The following is a 9,639-nucleotide window of genomic DNA, read 5'->3' on the forward strand; positions in this document are numbered from 1 at the left end:
GTTTGGATTCTAGTTCTAGACCAAGATTTCTTAATCCTGACATTATTGACATTTGAGACTGGATAATTCTCTGGCTCTGGAAGGGAGGCTGACCTGTACATTACAGGGTGTTTAGCAGCATCCCTGGCCTCTACCCACTTGATGCCAGTAACATCTCTTCCCTTGTCTTCCCCCAGCCCCAGTCATGACATAAAAAATGTCTCCAGACATTGTCAAATATCCCTAGGGCACAAATTCACCCCCAGTTGAGGGGCGCCTGGGTGGCTCAGTGGGTTAAGCATCCGACTTCAGCTCAGGTCATGATCTCGTGGTTCGTGATTTAGAGCCCCATAGCCTGGTGCCTGCTTTGGATTCTGTGTCCCCCTTCCTCTCTGCCCCTCCTCGGCTCATGCTCTGTCTCTTCCTGTCTCTCAAAAATAAATGCACATTAAAAAAAATAAAAAAAAAAAGAGAGAGAGAGGCTTAACCACCTGACCCACCCAGGGGCCCCTAGTCATTTTAGTTGTAACGCTACTTGATTGAGATGAGATACGAGGTCATCATCAATAAAGCTCACTTTAAAACACAGCGAGAAAAGGGAATAGAGAATTGTTCTCTGGTGCTGGAGTGGCACAAAGTAACAGGTTTATGCCAGACGGATTTGTGTGCCAATAGCTAAGTACTCCTTCCGATTATGAGCAACGTGGGTCTGAATAAGCAGTTGAAGATTCACAGGCCCACGTGTCTCATTCTTTCTGAGCGGGCCTGAAAACACTAGACTTTTGGCTACTTGCCAGTTGCTATTTAGCCTGGAAACAATGAACAAATAAGATCACTAGTCTTGTGTTGCCAAGTGATTGCTCTCATTCCAATGTGATCAAGTAAGTCCCCTGCTCAGCACCTCCTAGTCACTTTCCATCGCCCGCAAGTGAGTGTCCGAACACCTGGCCAGGCCCAGAAGCCCTCTGTGGCTCCTTTTAGAGCCCTATCTGCTGCTGGCCAGGACGCCTCCGTCACCTAGAACCAGCAAAGCCAAGTGCATGGCCATGAGCGTAGCGGGACGTGTCAGGCCCCTGGCATTGCTTAAATTTCTCCCTCCCAAATCCCCAAAGCTTGATGGCTCCTTTTTTGGGTTTCAGGATTCAGGTCACGTGTTCTGCTTTCTAGAAAGCCCTCCTGACTTTCACTGCGGACTCCCAAGAAGAAATGGCCACTCGCTCCTCTGTGTCCCTCATGTCGTAGATAAGCCTTTATCACCCAGACCTCTGTTTGCACTTTATTTCACACATCGTTTGAATGTGTGCCTCGCCTCTCTTCTGAGGGCAAGGCCAGTGTCTAACTCCTCTTGGGAAAAACAGTGCCTAACAGAGGATCTGGAGAATGTTTGTGTAATAGAAGTTTATTGAGCAGAGCAATGAACGGAAATTTCTGTCATGTGGCTCTTCTTTTTTTTTCAATTGTGGCGAAATACACATACCGTAAAATTCACCGTCTTAATCGTTTTATTTAATTATTTAATTTATTTTCATCTTAATCATTTTGTTTATTTTTTTCTTTTTTTTAAAACATATTTACTTAGTTTTGATGGAGAGAGAGTCAGAAAGAGAGGGAGACAGAATCCCAAGCGGGCTCCACGCTATCAGCGCAGACCCCAGTGCAGGGCTTGAACCCACTAACCGTGAGATCGTGACCTGAGCCAAAATCAAAAGTTGGACACTTAACCAACTGACCTACCCAGGCGCCCCAGTGTTTACTAATTTTTTTTAAGGAACAGACATACTATTTCAGAAGAGCATTTTACATGCACGATTTCACTAAATGCCCCTGATAATTCTAGGAGGAACAATGATATTCCTTTCTCAAAAGATGAGAAAATGAAGGCAATTGGCCAGTTTCAGAAAGCCGATCAATGGCAGAGTTGGGATTGCAACTCACTCTTGGATCCCCAGATCCATGCTTTTGAGTCCTATGCCGTACTCTCTTTTCTCCAGAAAGGTGGCAGGCTCCCTCTCTCTGGTGAGCGAAGGGCCCTGCCTTGGATTTGGGGAAAGAAACTTCCTGAATAAGAGGCATCCTACTTGTAGATGGTCACCAAGGTCAGCTGTCCGTGACTAGCTTCCCCTCAGTCCATCACAGGCTTGTGAGTGAGCCTGTAACATGTTCCTCCGTGTTCTATATCCTAGGACACAATGACCTCATAAACTCATAATCAAAACCACTCAAAAACTTAGTTGCTAAGCATTCCTCCAAAGTAATGACTGAATATGAGAGATCATTTAAATCTGGTTGAGATCACTCCAGTATCATTGTCCAAAATCTCTGGGTGGTTCCAGGCATGAAACAGAGTGGGCTTATACTCCAATAAATCTTTCAGAAATAATCTAACCGTGAGAAGACTTCCCTGGGTATCTCGTCAAAGACCTGGCAGCTCATTAAACTATCTGGTAAGTGGTGGGGTTTCAAGTGACCCCTAGACACGCCACCGCGCCAGTAGACCCCAAACTTCCCCTGCACAGTAGCCACTCGACACGAAAACCCAGGGCAGAGAAGAGAGGGAAGGGATGAGACCGGGAGCTCATGCTTTGATGTACCTTCTCTGCTCTAAACACTCAGCAGTGACACACAAAAGATTGAAACCGAAAACCCCAAATACCTGGATAAACTCAAAGCTAAGATGAATGTTGGAGGATAGAAAAGATGGGGCAGGGAAGAGGTGAAATGGTGCAAGAGAGGAAATGTAAGGCAGAGAGCACACCACGGCCCCGGGTTTGGTGTGCTCCGGTCGGAAGTCGGTGGCAGTGATTACAGAGAACTAAAAATGTTTAGCCTTCACGCTGGGCTCGGTGCTAGAAGTGAGGGACAGACTAGGTCATGAAAGGAAGTTGGGAAAAAAGAAACAGCAATGGCTGACCGCCACCTGGAGAGATGGAATGTCATAAGCCGCAAGACTGGGGAGGTAGGAAGTCAGAGACCAAGTCGCCAGTTGGCATATTACCTGATTTTGCATAATGTTAAGACCGCGGTGGGACAGGGGAGTCCTAACATGTCATCGTAAGACTGTGGCTTGGCCAGGGGGCAGGTAGAAACAACTGCAAAAAGACTAGATGGGTGAGGAAGTGAGCCCAGAATGAGAGAGAGAGGGGGGGAAAAAAACTTTCTAAGACAATAAAAAATTGGAATGGGAATCCACTCCAAGTTCACCCCGTGGAACAGACTGATACAGACTTCAAAAGAAATGCATGTGGCATGCTCAGGGAGATGCAAAAAGGAATGACTTCTGTTTTAAACGAGAGCAAGAAATCATTTCAAAAGGAATCAGAAGAGCACCTGGCTGGCTCAGTTAGTGGAACGCGCAACTCTTGATTTCAGGGTTCTGGGTTCAAGCCCCACATGGGGTGTAGAGATCGCTGAAAAATAAAAAAAATTAAAAAAAAATTTTTTTAGTGTTTTTTATTTATTTCTGAGAGAGAGAGACAGCGTGAGCAGGGGAGGGTCAGAGAGAGAGGGAGACACAGAATCTGAAACAGGCTCCAGGCTCTGAGCTGTCAGCACAGAGCCCGACGCGAGGCTCGAACCCACAAACCGTGATATCATGACCTGGGCCGAAGTCGGATGCCCAACCAAGCCACCCAAACGCCCCCCCAAAATATTTTTTTAATGTTCATTTATTTTTGAGAGAGAGAGAGAAAGAGAAAGGGAGCAGGGGAGGGGCAGAGAGAGAGGGGGGACAGAGGACCCAAAGCAGGCTCTGAGCTGAAGGCGAAGAGCCCCCATTCAGGGCTTAAACTCACAAACTGTGAGATCATGAACTGAGCTGAAGTCAGACGCTCAACAACTGAGCCACCCAGGTGCCCCTGAATAATCAAATCTTTTTAAAAGTCAGGGAGTCTGGGAGGCTCAGTCAGTTCAGTGTTCGACTTCGGCTCAGGTCATGATCTCACGGTTTGTGGGTTCAAGCCCCGCCTTGGGCTCTGTGCTTACAGCTCAGGCCTGGGGCCTGCTTTGGATTCTGTCTCCCTCTGTCTCTGCTCTTCCCCTGCTCACTCTCTGTCTTTGTCTCTCTTTGTCTCTCTAAAAAATGAATAAACGGTAAAAAAATAATAATAAAATAAAAAAAAATACAGGGCACCTGGGTGGCTCAGTCAGTTAAGCGTCTGACTTCGGCTCAGGTCGTGGGTTCGAGCCCCAGTTGGGCTCTGTGCTGACAGGTCAGAGCCTGGACTGTTTCAGAATCTGTACCTAACTCTCTCTGACCCTCCCCAGCTCACACTCTCTCTCTCTCTCTCTCTCTCTCTCAGAAAGAAATAAAATATTAAAAAAAAATTTTTTTTTTAATTTTTTAAGTCTTAAAAATATAAAAAGCCATCAGAAACAAAGTAGGAACAAGCGACGGTAAAAAGGAACAAACTGAAATCTTCAAATCGTGGAAAGAAAAACAGTCATTGAAATTTTAGAAATTAGTCTGCAGATCAGGTAAACTTGACGCTTGGCAGACAGAGAGAGAAGAGCAGTGAACTGAAAGAGAGATAAGGAGAAATAAAATGGACAAGGCGATTAATTGCATCTACCTTCTGGGAAAAGTCAACACGCTCACGTCATCTGGATTTTACCAATCTCTGTACATGACTCCCTCTTCAGATCACGGTTCATTACTGTTCATTTTTAATGTTTATTTAGTTTTGAGAGAGAGAGAGCCCGAGCCCGAGTGAGGGAGGGGCAGAGAGAGAGGGAGACACAGAATCCGAAGCAGGCTCCAGGCTCTGAGCTGTGAGCTCAAACTCACAAACTGAGATCGTGACCCGACCTGAAGTCAGATGCTTAACCGACTGAGCCACCCAGGCGCCCCAGCACTGTGCACATTCTAGATTCCTCCTGCGAGTCGAAGGGCAGAAGCGGGTGTGAGTGCATGAGTGTATCATGTAATAGAGCCTATATATATATATATACATATGGAAGGTGGGTGCTCAGGAATTATTTTGACGGATAGACATGTCTGTTCAAAACAGTCTTACGACCACTTCTCTAAACATTTGACTAATGCAATGGCTTTGCCTTTGCTGGTTGCGTATGAATCACTGCTTTCAGTTGGAAAATGCCCTTTTAATCTCTGTCTTCTTGGTTTCTCTTCTTCCAGGCCAAACTGCAGTGCGTGACTCCACACGGTGAAATCTGTTTCCAGGAGAAAGGGGAAGCTTCAGGAAAGTCTGGGACAGTCCCGGGCCACACCTTCAGGCAGTTTGTTCCCCTGGGACTTCCACATGCTGATCCTATTGTGAAAATGAGTGGTTCCTGAAGCAATTAGTCTCTAAGATAGAATAACGCCCATTAGCTTTATTGTGTTATAGAGGTTTAATGCTATTCAAGTCTTTGCCTGCGTTTCAACCCAGCAAAACAAAGCCCATGAGCTTTGTAAGTGCCACCTGCCACAGCGCCCTGTGACCCTGAAACTCCCCACGCTGCAGAGCATCGCGCGCTAACGTGGGTTGGGGACCACACTCTGCAACTTCGTCACTGGCATGTGCACAGATGGGCAGGAGGAATCAGGTAAAACGTTAAACGGTTAGGAAACACGCAAACACTACAATGAATGGTATTTACCTTGCAAAAGTTCGCTGGTGGGAGGCATCCACAGGGCCCAGCTTCGGATTTTTTGTGAAGTGGTGGAAAGAAGGTTATCCTTCTTTCCGAGTTATCCTTCCTCCGAGCTGGCAGTCAGCACAGAGCCCGACGCGGGGCTCGAACCCACGAACCGCGAGATCATGACCTAAGCGAAAGTCGGACGCTTAACCGACTAAGCCACCCAGGCACCCCACTTTCTTTTATTTTTTAAAACAGATTTTATTAAGTAATCTCTACACCCAACGTGGGGCTCGAACTCACAACCCTGAGACTGAGAGTTGCATGCTCCACCGACTGAGCCAGCCAGGCGCCTCTCAGTACCATCTTAGAAGTTCCTTCCACCATATATTATATGATGATAAGCAATGGATGTGAATTAATCTTCAGAGATCGATTTCTTTCTTTACCTGAGAAATTTCTCTCCCTTACTACAAACAGCATTTCTACATTATCATTTACCTCCTCATCACCTTTAATTTCTTATCAATTAACTAAAAGCAAAAATCCTCGAAATCATAGGAGTAGGTTAGAGAAGGAAAAGTTGGGAGGAAAATTCCTAAAAATAAATCCTCTTCCTCCTCATCTACTTGGAAGCATCAATATCTCTTATAAATGGAAATGCTTCAAACCAAACAATTTTCTCCACCGCATTTAAAGCCTTTGGGAGGTTTCGTGATCGGTGACAAAACAATCTTATTCTAAGATGAATTGTAGCCCGTTAACGTGATGACATTAACTGGCAGGAACGTGAACATCACGTATTCTGGTTATTTCCTTTAAAAGATGTTATTTACTTGAGTATTTGGGGAGTTGGCAGTTACCAGATGCCTGGTGTCTAAGTTAGAAACATACCAGTTGCTCAGGAGGACAGCTTTTCCTGGTCTAAGCTTCCCAGAAATGTCTCTTTGGGGAGTCTTAAAGAAGACACCAATAAACAGCACACATAACGACATTGTTTCAATAAAAACGACAATCCTTTCTTATGATGCTGCTTCTTGCCCGCCTGGATGCTTACCCCGGGCGTGCGTGATGCCAAATGCATTTCAGTAAGAGCAATCCCACGAAGGGGTCAAAGCCATTTGGTCAATGTATTTAACTGACTGGTAGACTGGCGAGTATTAGCAAATTGGAGAAGTAGATGGAGTGTATTTCCTTTTGGCACTGCTCTCCAAATATTTCTGGAGACAAAAATCTACGATAAGAGTCGGGCAGCTGAGACGGAAGAGGGAGGCAGCTATAAACAGAGCTTGAGAGTGTGTGGGTGAACCTCTCGGCTGGTGTGTGTGGGGGGGACGCTATCATTTTGCTGGAGGTGTAGCCAAAGATGGCAGCTTGGAGTGAGAGGGAAAAAGAATCGTCAGGTTTTTCTTTACTACGAATTTCCGATTGTTTAGGAAGGTCAAAAGATTTCCTCACAGTTTTGACGTTGGTGAAGATCTTTTTCTAGTGGGATTCTTTGATCGCAGAAGGTTTCATTAGTTTCAGGTTATGACCTAGTGATTCAACTCCTCCCTTAGGCTGTGCTCCCCACGAGGGCAGCTAACATCAGTCACGTGCAACGCTATTACGATGCCATTGACCGCACCCCCGACGCTGTGCCTTCCATCCCCGTGAGTTATTCATTCCGCAACTGGAAGCCTGGAACTGCCTCTCCCCTTCACCCATTTTGCCCACCATCCTCTGGCAACCACCACTCGATCCTCTGCACTTACGGGTCTGTTTCTGCTTTTGTTTGTTTGTTCATTTCGTACATTCCACGTGTGAGTGAAATCATTTGGTATTCGTCTTTCTCTGTTAGACTTATTTCACTTAGCACACCTTCTAGGTCCATCTATGTCATTGCAAAGGGCAAGATGGCATTCTTTTTTACAGTTGAGTACTATTCCCTTGTGTACACATACCACATGCTCTTCGTCCATTCCTCTCTCAATGGCTGCTTCCGTATCTTGGCTATTGTAAATAATGCCGCAATAAACATAGCGGTGCATAGACCTTTTTAAATTAGTGTTGTCATTTTCTTTCCGTAAATCCCCAGTAGTGAAATTACGGGCCTTATGGCATTTCTATTTTTAATTTTCTGATGAACCTCCATACTGTTTCTCCAGGGGCCGCACCATCTCTGAGCTGATCTTTAAGAAGATACTTACTTTGACAACTGTCCCACGCTTAGGATGGCTAGAGGGTTTTCCTCCCATAAAGGACTCCCCTGATGGAAATAAAGGAAGAGGTATGATTAAGGCTTCTCACAGTTATTATTTATTTATTTATGTATTTATTTATTTATGAGAGGGGAGAGAGAGCGCGCGCACAGGGGAAGAGTGGCAGAGGGAGAGAGAAAATCCCAAGCAGGCTCCATGCTCAGTGTGGAGCCTGATGCAGGGTCTGATCCCACAACCCTAGGTTCATGACCTGAGCAGAAATCAAGGCCGTCGCTCAACTGACTGAGCCACCCAGAAGCCGCAGTTATTGCATTTATAAGGTCTCTCCCTGGTGTGAGCACTCAAACATAGCAGAAACTCAGTGCACTGCGGGAAGGTTTTCTCACATGTAATGCATTCCTAAGGTTTTCCTCAGTATAAATTCTCTGCTGTTCAAAGAGGATTTTGTAAACACGGAGGGACACCCTGTATTTATGGCACTCGAGTTCTTCCCTAGTTTGGATTCTCTGATGGGAAGTAAGAGATGATCTTTCACTAGACACCGCCCGCATTTAGTATACAGCAACTAAATAAACAAAGACCTCATTGGTCACCTTTGGAGTATCCTAGGGAACAAACATCACCCCAGGGTAGCCCAATAGTTGACGGAAAATTTCTTTTTATAGGAATAATCCAATTTATAAATGAAGGAATTACAGATTATAGAATATAACTATTTTGCAACTCCTAATAAATTAATAGATCTAGGAAATGATCAGTAGGTGCTTACACCACGAAAAGAGACATCCAGACACGTGCCTTCTGATAGAAGAACACAAGTCCCCTACGAGATATTTTTTGCCAAAAAATTGACCTTGAATGGGATCAAGCCTCGTGTGCCATCAGTTTATAGGAAACACAGGAAAGCAGAAGAACATTAAAGTATCATCCCAGCGGATGAGCAAAATCTGGATTGTAGGAAAATTGACAAAAGACCTAGTTTTTCCAAGAAACATAGTAAAAGAAATTAAAGAAAGGTCAGGGGGAATTAACAGAGTAATATCAATTAGCTTCAAAGTGTAGAACTTTTTTGGATCCTGACTCAAACTGGAGCATGCAAAGAAATTTACTTCACGCAGGAAAATCTCAACAATTCACTTGATTTTTTTTTTATAATTTTTTTAAATGTTTTATTTATTTCTAGGAGAGAGAGAGAGACAGCGTGAGCAGGGGAGGGTCAGAGAGAGGGAGTCACAGACTCTGAAACAGGCTCCAGGCTCTGAGCTGGCAGTCAGCACAGAGCCCGACGCGGGGCTCGAACCCACGAACCGCGAGATCATGACCTAAGCGAAAGTCGGACGCTCAACCGACTAAGCCACCCAGGCGCCCCCAATTCACTTGATTTTTAATAATATTAGGACTTATTCGTGTCTTAGAGTAGGTTCTATGCCCAACGTGGGGCTTGAGCTTGAGGCCAGGAGATCCAGAGTCGCATCTTTACTGACTGAGCCATCCAGGCGCCCCAAGACTTTTTTTTTTTTAAATGAATACAGGTATGTCACTGTGTTTCAAGAGTCATCTTCAGAAATGTGAACTTTAGTGTTTATAGGTAAAATAATATGATACTGAGATGTGCTTCCAAACAAAGGGGACAGTGTGTGTCGGTGGTGGAAGCGTGGCGGGCGATGGATCAGAACGCGACAGGGTGACAGTTGATGCTGGTGGGGACCAGGGCACGTGGGGACCAATGAGAAGGCAGCGGCATTCTTGGAAGGAGATGATGGTAGCTGCTATGATGGCTGCCAACGCAGACACTTGAAGAGACCTCTGTCCCTGAAAGCGGAGCTTCCCGCAGCAGCTCATTTGGAGGCGGCCTGCCGCGCGCCCAAAGCGGCTGGCGGAC

The 9,639-nt window shown here is 45.5% G+C and overlaps 1 long non-coding RNA gene across 1 annotated transcript; it reads left to right on the forward strand.

Moving 5' to 3' along the window:
- The first annotated feature begins 5,118 nt into the window (after positions 1 to 5,118).
- On the forward strand, positions 5,119 to 7,835 carry LOC144217267 (uncharacterized). The gene is made up of 3 exons (XR_013330865.1): positions 5,119 to 5,523; positions 7,116 to 7,208; positions 7,704 to 7,835. It is a non-coding gene; the product is annotated as an uncharacterized LOC144217267 (long non-coding RNA).
- Positions 7,836 to 9,639: the final 1,804 nt, after the last annotated feature.

This window comes from Crocuta crocuta, unplaced genomic scaffold (genome assembly GCF_008692635.1).
Source record: "Crocuta crocuta isolate KB4526 unplaced genomic scaffold, BGI_CrCroc_1.0 scaffold139, whole genome shotgun sequence".
Classification (NCBI taxonomy): domain Eukaryota; kingdom Metazoa; phylum Chordata; class Mammalia; order Carnivora; family Hyaenidae; genus Crocuta; species Crocuta crocuta.